This window comes from Chelonia mydas, chromosome 7 (genome assembly GCF_015237465.2).
Source record: "Chelonia mydas isolate rCheMyd1 chromosome 7, rCheMyd1.pri.v2, whole genome shotgun sequence".
NCBI lineage: Eukaryota > Metazoa > Chordata > Testudines > Cheloniidae > Chelonia > Chelonia mydas.
In genome coordinates this window covers 34,679,163-34,704,940 of record NC_057853.1, presented here as the reverse complement: position 1 = coordinate 34,704,940, position 25,778 = coordinate 34,679,163, and the positions used below count along the sequence as shown (strand labels likewise).

Here is a 25,778-nt window from a genome sequence, read left to right as displayed (position 1 = left end):
GGCTGATTTTTACTGCATGCATCCAATTATGCCATCTGGTTCTTCTAGTACGAAGAAGCCTGTTGGCCAAAATGCTTTTAGGATAGAGCTTCAAAAGCCGAAAATTCAATGATAGGTGTCTCATAAATCTGGGCATTCTAGAGTTCTGTGTTACACTGTAATTACAGTGTATGTATCATACATATATTAAAATCCTAATTCTTTACTAGCGTAAAGATCAATGAGATGAATAAACTTCCTCTCTTACGTATGCGATTTCTGTATTTCAGTTCATATAAGCAAAAATTAAATAAAAAAAGTCAGTTTATAAAGAGAATTGGAGTGACATGTCTTCGTCTAAATTCAACTGAGTTTCCTCTGGGGAAAAAAATATATAGTTGTCAAAGTCGTGCTTTGTTGACTGTAAAGACTATCTATCACCTTTTGGTGCATTTGTTATCATGAACTCCACATGTTTTCTGTGGGGAAATTAAAGTTTATAGAGCTCATTTCCAATTCTAATGGCGTATAAGCAAAAATATTATTAAAACCCTTTGACTCCTAACCCGTTGTTATTGATAGTCATGGCTGTACTTTACGTCAGAATGAAAATATACTGTGTTAATATATAAATGCTTATTCAGGGAAACTTTAATGAATGTTAGAATAAAAAGGTGTATATGATTTACAAGTGAAAATAATCTTCGATATGGAGTATATCATTTCAATTAAATGCAATTAATATCAGTAAGCTTTTATTATTTTAGATCGCATATGCCTGAGAAGCTATGCACATTTACTAGTCCTGTCGTGCTCTTTCAGTCCAAATTAAAAAGAAGAGAATGCTGTATCTTGAACAGTAGTTTCTTTGTGTTGTTTTGAACTGGCTATTCTTAGTGCTGTAAGCACAAATATTGGCACAGATTTATTTTACAAGGTGCAGACAACGTTTTAAATCCTAATTCTTAAGCTATATAGATCACTAAACTACAAGACAAACACCATGCAATGGCAGAATATTTACATGGGGCCTTAGAACTGATGTCCTGATGGTAATAAGGATCAAAATGACATTTTTCAATGGTAGGGTTAGTCCTGAGTCATTTTTCTTTAGAGTTGGATTATTGCCAAATCCCTATTTGATTCAATTTCACTGGGCCAGGACCTCCAATATAGACAAGCTGTGCTCAGTGCAGGACTAACAGGAGGAAGCAAACGTGGCTTTAAGCCACCATTACATTTTCCAGATCCTGCGGCTGGGTGGGGATAGGACAGTCTCTTGCCTTAATTAGAGCTTGTTGTACAGAGAGCTTGTTGTAGAAGATTATAATTTGAAGTTGCTCCCTCATAAGGGATAGCATTGTGAACATAAGAATTTGGAGATGTGCCCTGGAGGTGGGAGTTGAGAACACCACATAGCTGTATGCGGCAGCTCACTACAGATGTTCTTCAGTTTGTTTTAATGCAAGTTTGTATTCCTTTCTCATTCACTGGTTTGTTATTTAATGAACCCCAAGATTGTTACACAGGTTGCCTGAATTCCCATGGTCCCAAGGGATCATTCCAGCAGTTGGGAATTACAAGGGCATAGGGACACATTAACCAAGCTTCCTTTGCACTGGAAACACCTCTCGCCCTAGAGGCTAAAGGGGGTAGTGATGTATAGATGCCATGCTGGCTCTACACCCTGGAAGGAATCCCCTTATACAGGGAAATCCCCAGAGAACCAGATGCACCAGATTATGGCTGCTTTGTGCCCCAGAACAGCAAAAAGCAGCCTTACTAGGGCGAAGAATCTGGCCCATTGTCTCCACTTAAAATTCTGAGGTTGAAATTGCATAAGAGACTCTTCACTTTTTGACCCAGACATTTGCTATGCACTAGAAGATGTGCCCACTAATTTGGGAGTCTTGGGCATTTTTGGTACATAATATTGTAGGGAGCTGTATTTTTGAGTCTCCAGATCGATGCTCTTCTCTCTCCACGGAAGAGATACAACACAGGCAGTGGCAATGCAAGCTTTCTCCACCTTCCAGTGTGTCTCAGTTCTATGCTAGCAAGACCATCTCAGAGGAGTAGATCATTTTCCAAGTCCATTCAATCTGCTCAGATTCCTAACAAGGTTGCTGTGAGAGGCTGGCAGTGTTTGACTGAAATACTGCCTGTTAGCAGGTGTTGTCAAATCTGCTGGGATACAGTTAAGCAAGTTTTGCTGACTCACTCGGGCAGGCAGCTCATTACCCTAATGAAATATAATGGAGGTAGGGCTGTCTAGAAAGAGGCCAAACTTTAATTTAGAGCAAGTTGGGAAAAGCACCAGGTCCCAGGTGCAAATTAGTGCCAATTGTAGTTGTATCAGGTTGTGCTATGGACTCTTGTCCAGCAGGAACAAGAATGAGATCACCAATATAGTTCACAGAGGCTGCCATCAGATAGTACAGACTTTTTGTCATTACTGATCTATGGTGGATTCAGAGTGGAGATTTACTGATTAATTTAACTTGATAAAAGTATAGGAAGGTGCCTATCTGAGGCTTTGAGATAAGTTACAAAAACAAATTGGAAAAAAAAACCAGACAGCTAACCACCTCGGCAGCCCCCAACAAAACTCTACATCACACAAAACTCTCCCTAGGCCAAAAACTTCATTTTTCCAAACGCTTGAATAAACAGCACCACTAGTCCTCTAAGATGTCTATTCCTTTGAGTAGTATTGGCACATTCCAGTCCAGCTTTCTAAAATGGTTAGTAAATGTCAGAAAGCCATCCCACTTCATCCTCCAGGCTGGAAGGGTTGTTTGATTGTTTGAGGGTTTTTTATTTCTCATATAGGTTTAAAAAGTCTCAGTGAGATGCCTTCATCTTTATCCTGATCTCTGTCTGCCCTCTTGTGTGCAAAAAGGACAACATGCTTTAATGGCATAATCCTTGTTCTGTAGTCAGTGACAAAAATTCCATTGACTTCAGTGGGAGCATGAAATAACTCTTTGCGCTTCTATGGAAATAATAACTCTTTGTAACAGAAGTACAATCATTTCAATGTCAACTCATTAAATGGATTGCTAAAATTACTTTACTTATGCACAAAGCTCGCCTAGATGAAAGGGCTGCATTCTTTGAAGTGGAAAACATTCTAGCTATCTGAGTTGAATGAACGCTGCAAAAAACTATTTTGCAAATATTTGTTCAACTTTTCAAATTAATTAACTTTGGCTACATTCACGCCCCTTTTGGGTTTTCCTTCCACGATCATTTAAGCAATTGAGTTTTTCCTTTTGTGTATATTTATAGCAAACAAATTATAATATGCAGATGGTGACTTTTACATTTGATTTTCACAATGGCACCAGAAATTTGATAAACTATGTTTATCCTGTCAGGAAATACATGTGCTTTAATCATGACCAAACTCAAGAAAATTGTGGTCTGTTCAGACACTCCATGAATGGAGAGGTGAAATTAATCATTCAGTTTGTGTTAGGTAACTTTAAATTTGCCTATTGTTTGACTTAAGGATAGCAAATGCTTGAATGAGACTGCAATTTAATTTGGAGTTTAAAACTGCCAAACCTGTATGCTCATCTGCTCCCTGGTTTTTATATAGAAATTGAAGAATTGTGATACTTACTCCAATCACTTATCAAATACATGGAGGAAGAATGGTGATATATGAAGTTTTTACTTTTGCTTTGCAGTGAAAACTGATTATTCATTGCTCTGGAGTAGCCTGTAAAGCTGCCATTGTGCTAGGTGCTTACAAGCATGAAGTAAAAAGACTGTCCATGCTCTAACTTGCTCATAATCTAGATTGACAAAATATAGCAGGTAGATGAGATGAACCAAAAGGGAAGGAAGTGGGGAGTATGAAGTAGCAGTTAATTAAACAAGTTATTATACAATAATCAGCAATAGGCTCAGCTCACCACTTTTTAAAATTGTAATTTATTGGTGCTTTGTAGGCAACATGGCAGAGGTTTCAAATAACTTAAAATGTATATTAGAAATTCCATCTACATTTTGTTGAATTTTGCTAATTACTTGCATTTCATGAAAACGGATCATTTCCTGAAACTGCAGATATTTCAACAGCTGTGCTTTTTCTTTGCTAATGATATTGATCCATATTTGAAGAAGAAGGTGGGCCAACGTAGACAGAGAAAGCTGGTGACTGGGGCTGAATGCAGCTGGGAGGAAAGTGGTAGACAGCAACTGTATTTTAAAAAGTCAAGTAACTCTTAAGGATGGACTTGCACCATATCATCTTTATTACATGGGATTGAGACTGACCACTGCTGGAAAGGAATGGGGGAAGGCTTTTAAGTGGAAGAGCGAACAATGCTAAGGCTGCAATCCAGCAAGGTACTTAAGTACATGCATAACTTCAAGAGCATAAGTGGTCTTCAAGCACATAAGTGATTTCAGCCTGTCTATTCATATGCTTAAATACCTTGCTGAATCAGGACCTTAGTGCCCTCTTTTGCTCTCTTTTAATCTTATGATAATGGCAACAGTTTTCAAAACCCACAAGAAAATGCCTATATAAAGTCAGACTTCTTGATTCTGTCCACCACCTGTCCTAAAAATTGTGAGATTGTTTTTATTTTCCAGTGTGTATCTTGTGTCCTATAACCTTAGCTTGGTGGACTATTAATTAGTTCCAGGCATCACTGTGTCCTGGCTCACTGTCTTGGCAAGGTGACATTGCATCTTCTTCTCATGACGTTGCATGATGAGGGCAACCTCATTGTGAGCTAGTAATATCATTGCTTGAGGATGTGTGGTAGGCTGCACTGAAGCATGATGGTGTTGCACAATGTGTGGCCCACCCCACAAACATTTGTGGCTGAGTGTAGTGCTTGCTAAGGTGCTATTGTGAGGTCAATGGGACTGTTCACTGTATTAAGAACTATGCTCCATAGAAGAGTTTGCACATAGGCCCCAGTGCAGTAAATCATTTCTATTCAAAGTAATACTTCAGCACATGCTTAACTTTAAGTACGTGCAGAAAGTTCATTTGAAATCATTGGAATTTCTGTACATGCTTAATTGAGGCCTGAATTATGATGTCCTTCAGGGAAACACAAATAGATTATGATAACCCTACTACAGACCTTTGTGAAAAGAGTTATCAACTGACTCAGTGACAGGAATTTGTTGGCTGGCACCCTGAATATGTTCTATGGCCATTGAGGGGCTCATGCAAAAAAAAAAAAAAAAAACCTTTCAAAAATTGTTTAATGATTGAAAATACTTTTAAAATTGCTAAAGTAACTGCATAAACTTCAATTACTTGCATGTGTCACCCATGAAAGAAACTGCCATTGTTATTTCAAAATGCAATACTTGTCTCCTGGTGATGGATGGGAATGAAAGAGAAGTGAAAGTTATTTTTATTCTTAATAGCCCAGCACCACAGCCAGACTTTCAGCCTCTTAATCAATCAGTGTCAGACAGCATCATAGTCGCTAAGCACCACAGTTAGGATTTCACTAGTCTATTACTTCTATCACTCTCCCTGCTGTGAGAGGGACTTTATTTCTGAATTCCATTCTTCAGAAGATAGGCTAAGTTCTTGTGAAGGACCATCTTCCTGCAAATGCAAGCCCTGCGGTGGGTGCATGGCTGGTTTTGAGAACTCAAAATGTCTGCTATCTTCTCTGGTGGCATGGGTGTGGCAGATGAATCTTTAGAGGAGGCCTCGGATGGAAAAAGTATCTTGCCAGTCTTGTTTTGATCATGAAGTTTGGGGTACAAACAACTTATTAACTGTGTAAAACTTTTAGGCTAAAATCAGCCAAAACTTACTTTATGTATCTTGAGGGGACAAGACAGATTGCCCAAGACTCCATCATTCAACTCACCCAGAGAAGTGAAGCTATTTTCATTGCTTGGCGAGGCCTGGGGGAATTTTGTTCTAGTTAAAAAACAAACAAACAAAAAACCTTCCTCCATTTTCTTGCTAGGATTGTTTGTTCAGCAGGCTACAATTCAGCTTCTGACAAGGCATTACAGCAGTAAGAACTTATCCCTTGACCTTCAGCTTCATTGTTGCCTTAATGAGATAAATGAAACCTGAACCGACCCAAAATGAATGTTTTGCTATTTCACTTTATACTCAGCATAAAGTCTTACCACACAGTTCTAATGTACACCTCTGTTTTCCCCCACAGATGGTCAAAGTGACCTGCAGAGAGAATGTTTCTGAGAAAGGATCACATAGTTGAAAGAAGTGGGAGAACAACAGAGATTTTTGAAAAACTGCATTGCCCTTAGTGGTTTGAAAATTCTTTGCCGAACGAATGGGAGTTTTATATGTAGGTGTTAGAAGAATGTTAGCCAAATGCAGCATTAGAGCCGGTGAGGTCAAATGACAAAGTCGTTTGCTTCTTCAGAATAACCAACGATTTTGAATTGAGAGAGGCCCAGTTTACTGCTCAGAACACAGGACTGAGGAATCCAGTGATAACAGAGGTCTAGTCCTCTCTATACCACTGATTCCCCTTTGTGGTCTAGGGCAGTGGCTTTCAGCCAGGGGTCCGGGGCATATGGTCCTCCAGGCATGGCTGGTGTTGGACTTGCTAAGGCCCAGGGAAGAAAGCTGAAGCCCCACCGTGCAGGACTGCAGCCTGGGGTCCTGAGCCTGACCTCTCAGGGCTGATGTCAAAGCCTGAGCAACTTAAGAGTTGTGGGACCCCAGGCAATTGCCCTGCCTGCTACCCCTTAACGCTGGCCCTGGCTTTTATATGCGGAAAAACAGTTGTGGCTCAGCTGGGCTGTGGAATTTTTATAGCGTGTTCGGGGGGGCCCTCAGAAAGGAAAAGGTTGAGAACCTCTGGTCTAGGGCAGATCACTGGCCGCTGGATTGTGCGTGGCTGTTGCGGCATGTTTTGGGAGGAAGGCATAAAAAGCCTTCTTCCTCACACACACCCTGTGCAGAGGCCAGACACAGTCACACTCCCCATTTAGTGCTCTTGGGGGCACAGGTCACTGCAGAAGAAGCCTATGCTCTTCTCACACACAGACCAGCAGAGGTGGCTGGGGGCAAGCAGGCTGCGCTGTGCCATAGGATCGTGCAGAAGGTATGTGCTCGCCTTGTTCCAGGGAGCTCCATCACACATTGTGTATGAGACAGATACATCCTCGAGATTCCCTTGGGAGTAACAGCCACAGCGACACCTAGCGCTCTACTTCTGCTGCCCTTTCTACCACTGGGATAATGTTACCTAATGACCTACTCCACAGGTGTGTTTGTTTATAAAGCACTCTCAGCCTACGTCTACACTGTGAGCTAGAAGTGTGATTTCTCCTGCTCATATACTCACATTGGTGCGAGCTCTCACCAAGCTAGTGCAAGAATAAGTAGCAGAATAGCTGCAGTAGCATGGGGAGCGGCAGCAGGGGCATGCCTTAGCTCTGCTGAGTACAAACACGCCTGAAACCGGTGCCGTACTCAGCACAGCGAAGCCATGCCTCTGCTGCTGCTACCATGCCTAGTCGGCCTTTTATACTCATGATAGCTTGACGAGAGATAGTGCCAGTATGTGTAAGTGAGCCGGGGTCTCATACACCTAGCTGATAGTGTAGACATAGCTTTTATACAGACAGCTTTTCATCTCAGGCTAAGTACAATTTTTTAAAAATAATTGTCCATATTTCTTCTGTTCATTGGGTTCACTGGAATAGACAATGTCACCACTAATGAAGCACACAAGCCGAGGTGTTCTTAGGTAGTTTATGGAAACCACTAGTGGCCTGCATTAGTTCACTTCACTGTTGCATTTGGAAAGGCCTAATACAAACCAAGAGACCATTCTGAATGACTTCCTTACACCAAATTGCCACAGGGCTGTTCACAGCTCTTGCTTTTCAGAATAAAGTTATTTTGTTTTACTTTATCTGTTAGTGATGACTTATAAAGAAAAAAATTTCAGGCTTCCTGTCAGCAAAGTGACCTGATGATTTAATAGAGCTAAGAATTACAAGGATCTATTCTTTAGAGTAAATTTTTGCATGATAATTACAGCCCTCCTAATGCCTTCTGGAAAACCATGAAAGGCATTCTGTTTAAAACTGTTTCTGCCCTTATGACATAATCTTTTGTATCTTATCATTCCTTATCACATTTACAGTGTCTAACACAATGGGACTAGGCCCCTAGGCATTACTGCACTACAAATAATAAATTGTTATTTCTAGGGATTTTTGCATGTGCACTATCTCAGTTTAGGAGTTCATATGGTCCTCTTGCTTATTCTCCATATGAACTAATAATCCTTTGCTTTTGAATTTATAATCATTTCCAGAACTCTGCCAATACAGATGTCGCAAAGAGACGTTTATGACTTCAAGTGATGAATACACAGCAGGAGCAGGTAAGCAAGGAATAAACATCCAGGCTTCACACAAATTTTGTTAGCGACGAATAGGTGAGAAAAGAAAGTAGGTGTGAGGAAGTATGATGTATTGTGATATTTCTTCCAAAATGGAAGAGGGTTCAGCTGCTCTTTATCATGGATGACTCAACATGAAACACTTCTAAATAGGAGACATATCTTCAATATCTTGAAGGCCTGGTCTGCACCTAAAGTTTAGGTTGACCTAGCTATCATCACTCAGGGCTGAGAAAAATCTCACACCCTGTTTGACGTAGTTAAGTTGACTTAACCCACCATAGTGGACTCAGCTAGGTCAATGGAAGAATTCTTCTGCCAACCTTACTATCGCCTGTTGAGTGGCTGGATTTTCTACAGCAACAGAGATAATAGAGATGTTTTTATGATACTTCACAATTGTTGAGAAGCCCTTTTGATAGAGTCTGGAAGTTTCTTTTAGATTATGTGTATTGATTTGTATGAGGATAACAGTTAGAGGTCCCAACCAAAATTGGGTCCAAAGGTTCTAGACACTGTACAAAGACACCATCCTTGGCCTGAGGAATTTACAGTCTGTGCAGATGAGACAAAGGGGAAGGAAAACAGAGGTGCAGAGTGCTGAAGTGACTTGCCCAATATCAGACAGATAAGTGACAGAGACAGGAATGGAACCCAGTTCTCCTGACTTCCAGGCTAGTGCCCTACTAGATCTCACTTGGCTAGTATATGTCTACAATATAAGCACTACAGTGGCACTGCTGCAGCTATGCCGCTGTAGTGTTAGTTACTTGCTACAATGGCGGAAGGATTTTTTCTGTTGCTGTAGAAAATCCACCCACTCGACAGGTGATAGGGAGGTCGGCAGAAGAATTCTTCCATTGACCTAATTGAGCCCACTATGGGGGATTAAATCAATTTAACTACGTCAAACAGGATGTGAGATTTTTCTCAGCCCTGAGTGATGCAGCTAGGTCAACCTAAATTTTAGGTGAAGACCAGGCCTTCAAGATATTGAACAGGGGTAATAAGTTTATGTAGTAACTATGATTTAACTGTATAAAAGATACATTCCTTGTTTATCATTATAAAAAAAATTCATGACAAGATTTAAAAGGATGCTGAGGTATTTGCTCCTATGAGATATTATGAGGCACAAGGCATATTTACTGTATATTCCTCAAATTCTCCAAGCGTGAAAGTATCTTATTAAACAAGACAGCCCTGAAATTATTTAGTACTGAAAGACTACTGAAGGGATTTCTGTTTCATTAGGTTTGGAAAGAGATAGGGTCAGTATAGAATGCAGCTTAGCAGTTTAATCTGCTTGAACCACCCAGCAAAGTTGAATCTGTCCCTTTAGAACACTAGCCAACCAATCTGATTATGGAATTATTTATTCATGCAACTCTTTTTTTCTTTATTTTAAATTCCAGGCAGATTGGAATTTGGCAAATATTGGAAGCTAAAGTCAGTGACATACAGAATATCATAAATGGAACAAAGTTAATTCAACTTCCTCTTGGAGTTTTTTCAAATACACATATATTAAAACATTAAATTACAATGCATATAATACACAGATGGTGATGTTCACCCTAGTACAAGGCCCATGGCCCACTTAAGTCCTGTACTTCAATGGTGTATGGGCCATGTGCTGGTCCTCATGGTGAATTTCACCCACAATGCATAAAATATAATGCATTCAATTTTTTTTTTAAACAACTGTGGGTGCAAACTCCACTCTTGCTCCCAAGCCATCTAGCTATCTGATACCCCTCATATGAATCTGTATTGTCTTATATGTAATAGATGAGTATAGGCCACAAGGAGATACAGCTTTATAAATACCTTTCTCATACAAACATAGTCAGTTTTGTGTCTTGAGTAACAGGGATACAAATGTATCTTCCCATGGTCCCATATCCATACCAAGCTAGTGAGAAGGGAATGGAACCCAGCAGATCTCAAAAGATGTATGCAGACTTTAAGAAACCCATTCAGAAGTCCCTTGTCTCCATGCTGCCTCCTGGTTCTCACTCCCATGTGATATGCAGGCATGTCTCTTGCAAGATCTGTGGTACATGGGATCCACTGCTAGGCACTAATACCAAACATTCTCCCACTCTCCACCCCGAACCAGAGGTGGGGCAGACTTTGTGTTGGAATGCCTATAGTGTTGGGACAGGAAATGGTACAATGGAGAATATGTAATGTTGTAGCTGTGTTGGTCCCAAGATATTAGAGAGACAAGATGGGTGAGGTAATATCTGTTATTGGACCAACCTCAATAAAATATATTGTCTCACCCACCCCATCTCTACAATGGAGAATAGGCATTCCACACACAAAGCTGCCTTCCCATCTTGGCTCACCTTCAGACACTAGGAGAACGATCTATAATATGGATTCTTAGAGTGGTTTCATGTGTCTGCATTAAACAGAGAGTTACTGTGCATAGCTTTGACTATTTACTTGGCCTTTATTTTTATGCAAAAGGCATACACCAGATTATGAATAAGGGCCTCAAACATTTCATTTTTATTTGTAAACCTCAATGTTTGCACATTCTTATAATTTAAAGTGAGTCAAAAGGATTCTTGTTTTCAAACATTTTTTTTTTAAAGTGTTCCTGGGCTGGGAGCCAGGACATCAAGTTTCTACCTACATGATTTTTTTTTTTAAATGTTAAAAATCAAAACAAAAAAGCCAAGCCTTTCTGAAACAGGAATTTATAGTAGAAATGCTGATGCAGTCTGAATTGATACAAACACCATCTCTCTAATTTTGAAAAATGCTTTACAATTGGGGTGGGGGGGGGAAGACCTAGGATACAAAATTAAAGACTCGTATCAATTCTGTGAAAGAAACATCTCTGGCTGCATAGTGCCCTTCTTAATCACCTAAACTCTTACATGCTTCTAATGATCTAGTTTCTCATTTTTGTTTTATAGTCCATTGTCTTTTTCTTTGTTCTCAAATGGTGGTTTTGTGCTGTTAATCTGCGCTACATGCTGATACTACAGGATTTCTCCAGAGAAAGGACCTGATCCTTAGCCTGTCTATGCACAGAACTCCGCTGGAGGCCATACTGAGTTCAATGCACAGGGCAGCCAGCATCAAGTCCAAGATCTCTCCTGGTGCTGCTGCCAACCAGTCTGGGACTAGTTTCATGTTAAGGTTATCTTGAGACTCCTTTTTCTAAATTCTCCATTTTTGCCAGCAGAGGCAGCTATCCTGAGTAGCAGTTAATAGTTGGCAATATTCATAAATTGACTATTTATTAGAGATAACAGCACAATTCATTATTAAAGGATGAAAGTGCTGCTTTGCATCAGATAGGTGTGTGCGTTAAGGCAAAAGTTTTGACTTTTTAGCCACGTTTCTTTTCTTTTTGACAAGGGGAGTGAGACTTTGCTTGATTCAGCCACAATTCCCCCAGAAGAGGGCATGTTCATCTCCATGTCGGGCAAGCTCTGCTGGCCCCTGTTGAGGGAAAGGTAGGATCTGGTGTGGTCCTCTCCCACCAGGTGCAAGTGCCCTTGGCAGTGCTTACTGGGAGTGGTGCCTTCCCTTCCCAAAAGTAGGAGACTAATGAGAGTGGGAAAACATATGTACTGTTTCTTTAAATAAAATAAAAATCTCTAGTAAGAAGTCAGACAGGAGCATGGCTGTGGATGGTTCTAGGTGGAAGCTTGACAGTGGAGCAAAGAGAGACAGAGTGTCTTCAAGCACAATACTGTTTTCCTTTTAATAAAGGTCCCTGTTCAGTGCTATGAGAAAATGACTTCATATTGCTGTTAACGGTCCAGCAGTGCAAAGAAACTAAAATGAGATTAGTGCTCCCTGATGCTAGGCGCTGTACGAACACTTTTTGAAAACCATGAACGTAAGAACAATCAGACTGGGTCAGACCAATGGTCCATCTAGCCCAGTATCCTGTCTTCTGACAATGGCCAATGCTGGATGCTTCCAAGGGATTGAATAGAACACAGCATTCATCAAGTGATCCATCCCCTGTTATCAAGTTGCAAAGACTGTTTCTTATCTAAACATACAAGATGACAAGGAATTGATGTAAAGTATTTTTATTATTTCCATTTTACACATGAGGAGGAGGAAGAGTCAGTAACTTGCCCGAGGTTGCACAAGAAGCTTGTGACTGAGCTGGTAATTGAAACCAGGATTTCTGAGCCACAGACCAGTGCTTTAAGCACAACGCTATCTTGCTGTCATTCTGTGTGGCTTTACCTTTGTCACATGACAAGGGAATTCTTGTGCCCTTGAGTAGTCAGGCCATGCTCAGCCTGTTCACATGTATCTAGCTGGTTTTGGAGTGGTTGTTAGAGATGTGTGGAATTCTATGTCCGTGTCAGATATGGGACAGATATCCCCCAGGTTTCTGGTAGCAAATACTATCTCATTGTCAACATACGGTACAGCAAAGAAGAGAGAACAGGTGGGAGGGAAAAGATATTGACTGCATGTGGCTATGCCAGAAGAGTTTTAAAACGTTATCCCAAAACATTTCAACAGAGAACTGCAATTCTGTTATATAAATCTGCCATAGTGTAGATGAGGTCAAATATTTATGAAATAATGCTGAGTATCCACATCAGTGAAGTTAGGGCTTCTATTAATCTCCAAGCACAAAGTGGGCTGAACAAAAGAAAATCAATTTTTTAAAAAAATCTGAGTCTCCATACTGTCGATCCTGCCCTTGCGTCAGCATGCCCCATAAAGGATAGAGAAAATAAGAAAGCAATTAGTAGGATCTGGTTGTAGCTGAAAACAGGGCACTTGATTTCAAATGTCTTTTGCATATGAGAAATGGAGCTGCATATTGTGAAGACGCGGTGGTGGTTCCAATGTGCTCTAAGACAAAGTCTACACATTGAGTCAGATTTTTCATTCCAATCAAACTCCTCTTACTGCAGTAAAGGAAGAGCTGGGGGAAAGGTGGGTTGGCAGCTCCCAGGTTTTCTCCCGCTGGGCCGCTCAGCCTAAATCTTAACTCTTCTCTCTTTAAAGACACAGATCCACCTTCTTTTTGGTGGGGTGGGGTAATATACCATCTGAATCAACGAGTCTGCACAGCAGAACCCAATCAACCCGTGCCCAGCAAAAAAACACAGAACTAGGTCCTGCAGGTAAGCAGTGTCAGCCAGTTAAACACATATTACAAAGAAACTTTAGGGATTTTGTGGCTGCATCACAAGCGAATTATTGCTGCAGTTGCACACATACGTCACTGAGACTCACTGCCCAAGGTGTTTGTTTATACTTATCCATGAGCTCAGATATAGTACCAGGGGAAACTCTCCCCAGACTTTATGGTAAGTTGGCCTTCCTCAAAGCTCCCCTTATGGCAGAGTAAGATAACATTCAGAACAAATCTCATTCAGGCCCAGTAGTTGCTTCAGGGAGACCTGGAATCATCCACCTTCTGATATCAAGGTTTCACATCTCTGAGCCTGTTCCTGGGAAATAATAAGCCTTCTCTTCTATACAACCAGTAGAATAATCAGTGTGATTAAGGTCATATTGAAATGCGCCTTTCTGTGGCAGAAGAGTGGTTTAAACACAGAAACACTCATTACTTTCCCTGTACTTTTCAAGAGGCTATAGCGCTGACAGTCGCATTTTCTGTATGACCAGGTTAAACGGTATGTAAATAAAATCAAAATATCCAGAATAGTGTTTCTGAAAATCAATATTATGAAGTACACAGTATATTAAACAGTTGGAAACAAACATACACGGGTGCGGTTACAAGATAAAGTGGTATTTTTATTTTTTGCTGAATCAAGTTCTTATTTTTATTATTTATAATATAAGGGCCAGCTGAGAACAGGGCCGAGCACTCTACCTACAATGTTTATTTGCAGCAGACAAGACTTGAGAAATTATACAAATAAGCCCACATCTGGCATATTGATAATCCTAAAGAAACCAGACTTGTTTATTTTAAACATTTTTCTCTGCTAACCATAGGTTTCAGAGTAACAGCCGCGTTAGTCTGTATTCGCAAAAAGAAAAGGAGTACTTGTGGCACCTTAGAGACTAACCAATTTATTTGAGCATAAGCTTTCGTGAGCTACAGCTCACTTCATCGGATGCATACTGTGGAAAGTGTAGAAGATCTTTTTATATACACACAAAGCATGAAAAAAATACCTCCTCCCACCCCACTCTTCTGCTGGTAATAGCTTATCTAAAGTGACCTCTCTCCTTACAATGTGTATGATAATCAAGGTGGGCCATTTCCAGCACAAATCCAGGGTTTAACAAGAAGGTCGCGGGGGGGGGGGGGATAGGAAAAAACAAGGGGAAATAGGTTACCTTGCATAATGACTTAGCCACTCCCAGTCTCTATTCAAGCCTAAGTTAATTGTATCCAATTTGCAAATGAATTCCAATTCAACAGTTTCTCGCTGGAGTCTGGATTTGAAGTTTTTTTGTTGTAATATCGCAACTTTCATGTCTGTAATCGCGTGACCAGAGAGATTGAAGTGTTCTCCAACTGGTTTATGAATGTTATAATTCTTGACATCTGATTTGTGTCCATTTATTCTTTTACGTAGAGACTGTCCAGTTTGACCAATGTACATGGCAGAGGGGCATTGCTGGCACATGATGGCATATATCACATTGGTGGATGTGCAGGTGAACGAGCCTCTGATAGTGTGGCTGATGTTATTAGGCCCTGTGATGGTGTCCCCTGAATAGATATGTGGGCACAGTTGGCAACAGGCTTTGTTGCAAGGATAGGTTCCTGGGTTAGTGGTTCTGTTGTGTGGTATGTGGTTGCTGGTGAGTATTTGCTTCAGGTTGGGGGGCTGTCTGTAGGCAAGGACTGGCCTGTCTCCCAAGATTTGTGAGAGTGTTGGGTCATCCTTCAGGATAGGTTGTAGATCCTTAATAATGCGTTGGAGGGGTTTTAGTTGGGGGCTGAAGGTGACGGCTAGTGGCGTTCTGTTATTTTCTTTGTTAGGCCTGTCCTGTAGTAGGTGACTTCTGGGAACTCTTCTGGCTCTGTCAATCTGTTTCTTCACTTCCGCAGGTGGGTATTGTAGTTGTAAGAATGCTTGATAGAGATCTTGTCGGTGTTTGTCTCTGTCTGAGGGGTTGGAGCAAATGCGGTTGTATCGCAGAGCTTGGCTGTAGACAATGGATCGTGTGGTGTGGTCAGGGTGAAAGCTGGAGGCATGTAGGTAGGAATAGCGGTCAGTAGATTTCCGGTATAGGGCGGTGTTTATGTGACCATCGTTTATTAGCACTATAGTGTCCAGGAAGTGGATCTCTTGTGTGGACTGGTCCAGGCTGAGGTTGATGGTGGCATGGAAATTGTTGAAATCATGGTGGAATTCCTCAAGGGCTTCTTTTCCATGGGTCCAGATGATGGTGATGATGTCATCAATATAGCGCAAGTAGAGTAGGGGCATTAGGGGACAAGAGCTGAAGAAGCGTTGTTCTAAGTCAGCCATAAAAATGTTGGCATACTGTGGGGCCATACAGGTACCCATAGCAGTGCCGCTGATCTGAAGGTATACATTGTCCCCAAATGTAAAATAGTTATGGGTAAGGACAAAGTCACAAAGTTCAGCCACCAGGTTAGCCGTGACATTATCAGGGATAGTGTTCCTGACGGCTTGTAGTCATCTTTGTGTGGAATGTTGGTGTAGAGGGCTTCTATATCCATAGTGGCCAGGATGGTGTTATCAGGAAGATCACCAATGGATTGTAGTTTCCTCAGGAAGTCAGTGGTGTCTCGAAGGTAGCTGGGAGTGCTGGTAGCGTAGGGCCTGAGGAGGGAGTCTGCATAGCCAGACAATCCTGCTGTCAGGGTGCCAATGCCTGAGATGATGGGGCACCCAGGATTTCCAGGTTTATGGATCTTGGGTAGTAGATAGAATATATCCCAGGTCGGGGTTCCAGGGGTGTGTCTGTGCGGATTTGATCTTGTGCTTTTTCAGGGAGTTTCTTGAGCAAATGCTGTAGTTTCTTTTGGTAACTCTCAGTGGGATCAGAGGGTAATGGCTTGTAGAAAGTGGTGTTGGAGAGCTGCCGAGCAGCCTCTTGTTCATATTCCAACCTATTCATGATGACAACAGCACCTCCTTTGTCAGCCTTTTTGATTATGATGTCAGAGTTGTTTCTGAGGCTGTGGATGGCATTGTGTTCTGCACGGCTGAGGTTACGGGGCAAGTGATGCTGCTTTTCCACAATTTCAGCCCGTGCACGTTGGCGGAAGCACTCTATGTAGAAGTCCGGTCTGCTGTTTCGACCTTCAGGAGGAGTCCACCTAGAATCCTTCTTTTTGTAGTGTTGGTAGGGAGGTCTCTGAACAACATACTAATCCACAGAGGTATGTTGGAAATATTCCTTGAGTCGGAGACGTCAAAAATAGGATTCTAGGTCACCACAGAACTGTATCATGTTCGTGGGGGTGGAGGGGCAGAAGGAGAGGCCCCGAGATGGGACAGCTGCTTCTGCTGGGCTGAGAGTATAGTTGGATAGGTTAACAATATTGCTGGGTGGGTTGAGGGAACAATTGCTGTGGCCCCTTGTGGCATGTAGTAGTTTAGAAAGTTTAGTGTCCTTTTTCTTTTGTAGAGAAGCAAAGGAAATGGCCCAACTTGATTATCATACACATTGTAAGGAGAGTGATCACTTTAGATAAGCTATTACCAGCAGGAGAGTGGGGTGGGAGGAGGTATTTTTTCATGCTTTGTGTGTATATAAAAAGATCTTCTACACTTTCCACAGTATGCATCCGATGAAGTGAGCTGTAGCTCATGAAAGCTTATGCTCAAATAAATTGATTAGTCTCTAAGGTGCCACAAGTACTCCTTTTCTCTGCTAACCATGTAACACGGCATTCTTATTTACAGAAAGCTCCACAGTGACTGAGTACCTGCTAAAGCAGAGGTGGGCAAACTATGGCCCTTGGGCCACATCCGGCCGGCGGGACCCTCCTGCCCAGCCCCTGAGCTCCTGCCCCAGGAGGCTTGCACCGGCCCCTTCCCTGCTGTCCCCCCTCCCCCGCATCTCAGTTCACTGCACCACCGGTGCCATGCTCTGGGCGGCGGGGCTGCGAGTTCCTGGGGCAGTGCAGTTGCAGAGCCCAGCCTGATCCGGTGCTCTGTGCTGCACGGTGGCATGGCTGGCTCCAGCCGGGTGGGGCGGCTGTAGCACTGCCAGCCACTGGTGCTCCAGGCAGCGCGGTCAGGGGGCAGGGGGGGTTGGATAGAGGGCAGGGGAGTTCAGGGTGGTGGTTGGTGGTGTGGATAGGGGTCAGGGTGATCAGAGGGCAGGGAACTGAGGAGTTGAATGGGGGCAGGGGTCCCGGGGGGGCAGTCAGGAAGGAGAGGGGGTTTGGATGGGGTGATGGGGCAGTCAGGGTAGGGGTTTCATGGGCGGTCAGGGGACAGGGAGCAGGGGGTGGTGGATGGGGCAGGAGTCCTGGAGAGGTTGACAGGGAACAGGGGAGGTTGGATGGGGTAGGAGTCCCAGCGGGGCCATCAGGAGGAGAGAAGCAGTGGGGGTTGGATAGGGATCAGGGGCCAGGCCACGCCTGACTAGGGAGGCACAGCCTCCCCTAACCGGCCCTCCATACAATTTTGGAAACCCGATGTAGCCCTCATGCCAAAAAGTTTGCCCGCCCCTGTGCTAAAGAATGCTATATTCACTCAGGTATTGAATATAATAGTAATGAAGCAAATAACTGTATAAATATCCACTGAATATAGAGCATTCTAAGCACCAGTCTCTTGTTTTATAATATTTCTGAAATATCATATTGTTGGTATTGATACAAATGTACTAATTTTGTTGTTTAAACATGGGAAAGATTTAGTGATTTAATAAGTGGCATTTTCTTCCCCTGCCCACACTGCCTACTTAATATTCTTAGAGATCATTGCCCTAGAGTAAGCAATGGTGGCTGATTGAGTAGGTGCCATTCTTTTTCCTGAACCAAAAGCCTGGTATGGTGCTAAGTAATGTAGTATTGGAAGTGCTGTAATATTTGGGTTCCAGCTACTTCTGGTCACTGACACTCCAAGACCTTTTGCATGAAAATAGAAGAGCCCCTGTGTTCTGACTTAATTCCAGCTTGGGATTTCAGTCCTGACACCAGTGAAGTCAATGGCATTTTTGCCATTGACTTCAATGGGGCCAGGATTTCACCCTGTGACCCTAAATTCCTTGTTACATTGTAGAATGTGGTGTGGAGAGAAAAGATATAACTTGGCTAAAGAACTGAGTTTTATTTCTATACATATATTTTATAGACAAAGATAGTTGATGTCTAAAATCTGTTACTCAAGGCTTAATTTTTCAAAAGTGACTAGTTTTCCAAGTCTCATCTTTTGGGTGTCCAGTTTGAGTTGCCCTAAAGGGGTGAAGTTTGTCATAACAACTGAGCACTAACCTGTCCCCCCCACCCCAAATCAGACCCATTTAGTGTTTGAAAGCGGGCATCCAAACACTGAGGCACCCACCATCAATAGTCACGTTTAAAAATGTAGGTCAGTTGCACCAGCTCCTTCCCCCTCCAGAGCTAAATCCAGACAGTGGCCTTTCACATCAGAGCCACAAAAGTTGATGCTCTATTTTCATTGAGCTTTAAATGGATCATCCTCCATTTTGAATCCCAAACCAAAGAGCAATGCAGAGAGCAGCCCAAAGCTGATAAGTTCAAAGTGAACGGCAGGTGGGGAAGGATAAGAGAAGGAAATGACAGATGCTAGGACAGGGGGTGCACTCTCCTCAGCCTACCAAATAAGAACTCATGTCATATAATAAAGGAAAGATGAAGACAACAAACATACTTGTTTTTCTGGAGTCAGAGCTGTAACCTCAGCTGTGTCTGCAACGTCTCCCTTTCTCCTCAAGGCTATGGGCCCTGGGTTCACCTACAAAGACATCTGGTGCCTCCCCCCCAGGAAAACCCCTTATAGAGCAGAGAACACAGAGGGTTTGACCCCTTGAAAAAATATTTAACACACAATCCGTTACAGAGCAGTGTCAATCAGAGCACAAACAATAAAATCGCTATCGTGATTTCCAGCATAATAAAACAGTAACTGGAACTTTATTAGGTCTGGTGAACTTAGTATAGGAGACGATGGAAAAGCGGATCACAATAATAAAAGACAAAAAACAATATATAAACTGTACAGCCAGTACAAACCATCCTGTGCGCCATCTCAGCACCTGCTTAGGCAAACACTGAGTTTAGTTTGGTTTTGATGGGTAGTACAGTACTGAAGTCAATGGCCAGCTTGAAACAAAGTAGCAAAATAAATAAACAGGGATTTGTGATGGGACATCTGCCACACAATGGCATGTAAGGGGTTAACAGAGCCCTAGGGAGGCTGTGCAGGAAGCAGTCAACAGGAGATGGGGCTATAAGGAGCAGCCAGTCAGGGCTGAGGGGGCCCACATAAGAAGAGCCACAGGGCAGAGCAGGGTCAGTTACTCCTTGGTGCTTAAGGAGGGAGGACTGGATACCTTGCAGCTGGGTGGAAGCTAGCACCCTAGAGAGAGCAGTGCTGGGAAGGAACAGGGAAGCGAGAGGGAGCTCCTTTCTGGCTTCTAGGACTGGCATGCTGAGGCCCTGAGGTAAGGGCAAAGAAGGTGCTGGGGCCATGGGGAAGTGGCCCAGGGAAATGCACTGAGGAGTTGGAGGGGACACAGCAGGTGGCAGCCATCTACAGTGTCCCTGGGCTGGGACCTGGAGTTGTGGGTGGGCCCAGGTTGCCCCAAACTTACAACTGGGGAAGTGGCTGAACAGTTGACTGCAGGGCCCCCTGAATGGGGGAGCACAGATCGTGACATGGCCAAAGGGCTGTGTCATGAAGAGGACACTGCAGTCCTTGGAGTGACATGGGTCCGAGAGCAGATGTGAAGGTGGGTGAGGCACCATCGGGAGAGTGCGTAACAACCTGTGCTGCTAATCCCCAAGATGACCAGCAGGAGGTGCCAGTGTGGTGAATAGAGCCCCGTCACGCCTGTTATTACAAAGTATCCACACCAAGGATGGTAAGATCATCCTTGTGGCTCTCTGGTCTGGATGCCAACGTGCATTTAGACTGTCTCTTGGTAGTCTGACCATGACTTTCTCAGCCTCCTAGGTTTCTGGTCACAGCTGAGATGACACTGTTTAATGTCCCAGAAATCCCAAAATGACTCTTGTCTTCTCTTGGACAGGAATGTGAAGGTAGAAGGGTCCTCCCTGGCCATGATGCTTCTCTCCAGCTATACCCCAGAAAGTTTCTGAAACACCCTCAAAACCAAAAGTAAAACCGAATGGTTTGTCTCTCAGTTCTGCCTTATGACTGGTTCTGGTAGTGTTGCTAGCTTGTTCTATCTGCACACTGGATCTTAAGCAATTTAGGAAACAGAGTCCTGACTTCTGCTGTCACTGTGGCTGTAGTCCAGGGACTAGTCCCCTAGACACACTGTGGTATTTCAAGAGCAACTTCTCCCAAAGGGTTAGAGGCACGTCAGGGCTTCTTGTTTCAAGCCCTCCACCCCCCCCACCTCAATGGATGCTGGATTCAGTGTACTTCCTCCTGTCTTAAACGATTGCAGTACATTATGAGGCCGTGCATCATGAAACAACTGCCACCATCTGCCCCAACAGTGGCTGCATTTCAGCGCTGCAGTGGCTTTGGGATGAAAGGTGCTACATAATGAATAAATACTTACTGACTTTTCAGGCCCACACAATTAAACAGGCTCCCGTTTTGCAAGCAGCAAATTATTGGTTCAAATATTAGTATTTAGATGTCTGCTACCCTATTTTCAGACAAAATACATCTTACTACTAACATGGACACCCTTAATCTTGGATCTGCAAATTAGAGTCCATTTTTAAAAAAATCAGGCCCTTTAATCAGTGATAGAGACTATTCATTGGTTTTGCTCAGCAGGCTATTTTTGTCTGATCTATTTTTATAGCTCTGAGTAACTGCAGACACATCCTTGATTGCAACCAATTGTGATAAATGCTGAGTAGCAAATACACAGGTTTTCTTCTCTGTCAGGGTTCCTTCCCCACTCTGAACTCTAGGGTACAGATGTGGGGACCTGCATGAAAACCCCCTAAGCTTATTTTTACCAGCTTAGGTTAAAACTTCCCCAAGGTACAAACTATTTTACCTTTTGCCCTTGGACTTCATTGCTGCCACCACCAAGCATCTAACAAATATGTAACCAGGAAAGAGTCCCCTTGGAAACGTCTTTCCCCCCAAAATCTTCCCTTACCTTACATCCCCTTTCCTGGGGAAGGCTTGATAAAAATCCTCACCAATTTGCATAGGTGAACACAGACCCAAACCCTTGGATCTTAAGAACAATGAAGAAGCAATCAGGTTCTTAAAAAAAGAATTTTAATTGAAGTAAAAAGAATCACCTCTGTAAAATCAGGATGGTAAATACCTTACAGGGTAATCGGATTCAAAACATAGAGAATCACTCTAGGCAAAACCTTAAGTTACAAAAAGACACAAAAACAGGAATATACATTCCATTCAGCACAGCTGATTTTATCAACCATTTAATCAAAACAGAATCTAACACATATCTAGCTAGATTACTTACTAAATTCTAAGACTCCATTCCTTTTCTGTTCCTGGCAAAACAACACACAGACAGAAAGAACCTTTGTTTCTCCCCCCGTCCAGCTTTGAAAATATCTTGTCTCCTCATTGGTCATTTTGGTCAGGTCCCAGCGAGGTTATCCTAGCTTCTTAACCCTTTACAGGTGAAAGGGTTTTTCCTCTGGCCAGAAGAGATTTCAAAGGTGTTTTCCCTTCCCTTTACACTTATGACATTCTCACAGTCCAATTTGGAGGCTCACAGGTCAACAGGGTGGGGAAGGTCCATGGCAGGTGGGGGGAGGATGACTGGTCAAGAGTGTTTGTGTCAGGCCTGTTGTCTTGAGAGACCTGGGAGGAGCGTACCATTTGGGGGCTGTAGGGATATAAGAGCTGGGTTGTGGGCATATGGAAAAGTTTCTCCACATTGAACGCTTAGCCAAACAGAGGTGGAGCAGCTTGCTAGTGGGAGGTGCATGGGAATAACTGCGTCAGCAGGGGAGGACAATGCAAAGGGACTAGCAATGAGATGCGCCATGGAATTGAACCCTAATCATGTTCCTGCCTAACTACTTCTGACAGAAATGGGCTAAGCAGGGCACCCTGGCTACTAGTAAAGGAGTCCCACTTAAGCCCTCTGTAACTTTGCCCCTGATAGTGAGTCATTTGCATTTTCATTCCAAAGGGCATAATGAAGTCGTAAGTGACTATCTGCAAACTGAGTCTTTTATTGCTTATTTTATACTTGTATGATCTCATTTTTGTATCACAGACTCACTGATGTGTATATATCTATATCTCTATACATGTGTGCAATGTACATTTGCAGTTGCTGTCAAGTGTTGGCTGATCTGTATTTCAAGCCAAGGCTTTCTGTGGCTCGCAGTTTGTTTTAACAGGCAAACTTGCCCTTTAAAATGAAGACATGTTTGGAGTTGCCCTTCTAAAGAGATCTCTGAAGATTGTCTGTTTGAAAAGGAAAGCTAGTGTGTAGGGTTAAATAAAAGTGATAGTGCCGGCCTTCTGCTCAGGCATATGATACATTTGTCATTTGTGCGCCCTCTAATTACATTACTCAGCAAACAGCTGAAATTGATTTTGGTTTCCCAGCTGTTAGCAAGGGGAAACTTACATTTTTTTTTCTAGATTTCTGCCTTTCAGCAAAAGAAAAATGCAACCAATCAGAATTCATTAACTGGCAAATGTGCTCTGGACATTTAAAAATGAATGGCAGTTTCCACATCAGCTTTTTGATGGGCGCGGGGTGGGAATAACAGCAATTTGCTGAGTCATTAGAATCAGATTAAAAAGACCGGGAGTCCAGATCTCCTCTCTCACCAATTTTACACCAGTGTAACTCTCTGATGTCGTTGAAGTTGTACACAAAAGTAAATAATAAGGTCCCCATCTTCCTCTTTGGAGAGAGAGATTTGCAGCATCAGATTCAATATGTTAGTTACATTTCAAGGTAATATTTTGCTTTTACTTTTTCTGGAATATACAGGTGAAACGCATCGTAGTACCTTCCTCACATATCCCAGTTGCCTTCCATGCTTGGTTTAGAACATAGTTCAATGGGCTGAGCCCAGAAATTGACACTTTTGTTAAAGATGAGGATTATTTACAACCTTCCCAACAGACAGAGCTAACCAACGCTGATAGTTATGACTATGAGCCCTTTAATTTTTGGGGGGGAAGCACAGAACAACTTGCTTTTGTGGGGGGGGGCAGTCTGCAGCTAATAGCATTGGGGTCAAGTATTTGAGAAATCTGAGCAACCACAACTGGGGCCAGATTTAGGCATCAAATGATGCTGTCAGGTTTTCTTAAGAGTGCAGCACTTTCGGTGCTGAGGGGTTTTGTTTTGTTTTTTAAATCTGGCTTTATTTAGGTCAAGTCACTTACCCTTTTTGCTAGGATTGGCAAAATTTTCCACTGAAACTGTTTTTTGACAGAGAATTGCATTTGAAAAATTAAAATCTATTTTCGGGGGGTGGTGGTGGTGGTATTTTGTCTAAAAAACAAATGCCTGAAAATCATGCTTTTAGGTTTCGGCTGAAAACCAAAAAGATTCCATTCAAAATGGCACTGCTTTCTGTCTGGATTACATCTCCCATGATGTACCATAGCTAGGGACTTCTTTGACTCACTCCGTCTCCTTATCAAGAGGAGAAAGCAGTTCATCATGGGAGATGTAGTTTGGCCAGAGTCCAGCCTATAGAAGGGAATGGGAGCATAAGGCATCTGAACTACAACTCCCATGAAGCATCACAGCACCATTTTGAATCAAAATACTTCAGTTTTCTGCCAGAATATCTTGGGTTTTTTTTATATTTTACTGAAAATTTAAAATGTTCTGTGGCAAACAAACTGTTTTCCAACCATCTCTACTTCCTGCTATTGTTTATCTCCTGTAAATGTTAATTAATCACTTCACTAATGTTTGTAAAATGTTAGTACATGCACTAAGATTGACTAGAATGCACCCAGTCCTACCCATGACCCACCTGTCTCTCTTGCTGCCATCCCATCTCCCTCTTCCCCGATCTCCCAAAATCACTGACTGGGCTGTCTGCAACTTGCCCTCTCCCATTTCTGACTCGGGCCTGGATCTACCCCAGCCTGGATCCTGCTCTCCCACTCCAGGGATACTGCACTCACAGGGCCACTTATCAAATCCTCCAAAGGCTTCTTCCTGGCTAAGGCTCTGGCCTCCCCACTCCCATCCTCATCTCCCTGCACATGTCTGTCTCTGCTCGGTCCTCTTCAGCATAATATATTGGCTTCTCTGGCCACTCTTTCGACTTCTTATCCCTCTCTCTGTGGAATCCCCACAGTGGCCCCTCCACACCTTGCCCTTCAGTGACCTTCTCCCATTGCCTCTACTCTGACACTCTCTCCAATATATTTCTTCTCTTCAGACCTATCTCCTGCACTTCATTCTCCCACCTGTCACCATCTGTCTGTCTCCTTTGGGATTGCTCCCCATCATCTTCTCTCCAAACCACTCTCCTCCGCTGCATCCTTTGTTATGGTTGGCAACACCCCCATCCTCCCAGTCACTCTGACGTGGGAATCATATCTGACTCCTTCCGCTCCATCTCCTAGCCTACCCAGGCTGGGACCAAATCCTCTCATTTCTTCTTCCTGCTTTCACAACCCTGCCCTTTTCCATTCCAAGTGCCAGATTACTAGTCTGGCCCCTAGGAATGGCCTCTTCCTGGGTCTCTTTGATACCAGCCTCACTACCTCTTGCCCATTGCTGCAACCATATCATACCCTCCTTGATTCACTTCACTGACACCCCATCATGGTGCACATCAAGTGCCATCTCCTCATCCTCACTTTCAAAGTCAAATATCAAGGAATCTGCTTGCATCTCAAACCTGGTTTCTTTGCTTCCCCACCTGCCTTCTCTGCTCAGCAGACCCTCTCCTTCCAATCTCGATACCCATTTCAGCACCTCTCACAGATAGAGGTCTCTGTGCCTACTCCCATGTGCTGCCACTTAAGCTCTGAACTCCCTTTCAAGATCTATTCTTCACGGTTCCCTCTGCCCCTCAATTGCTCCTAAAAACCAGCTTCTGCAGCATTACCTGGAAAATGTGAGTGTGTTTTACAGTTGTTTAAACAAGCCAAAAATGATTTAATTGGGGAAGAGGAAGTTAGGTGGCAACATAGATAAACTATCCATGGTCCAGTGGGACATAACTGCTAGTTTGTGGAAGTCCAATGGACTTTCCTGTGTTCAGCTGCTAGCATAATGTCTGGAAGTAGTGAGTAAAGTGACTGTTTGCAAGGGCAACATAGCCAGATTTGGGAT

General features: G+C 42.9%; 1 long non-coding RNA gene across 2 annotated transcripts in view; it reads left to right on the top strand.

Moving 5' to 3' along the window:
* LOC122466714 overlaps positions 1–25,778 on the top strand; it is a 57,009-nt gene that overhangs the window by 20,768 nt on the left and 10,463 nt on the right. The window contains exon 2 of one of the 2 annotated variants that reach the window (XR_006292446.1): positions 8,283–8,351. This is a non-coding gene — a long non-coding RNA (uncharacterized LOC122466714). Of the gene's footprint in view, positions 1–8,282; positions 8,352–19,852; positions 19,977–25,778 lie in introns of those variants that run through there. The other variant, XR_006292447.1, reaches the window with a different exon arrangement.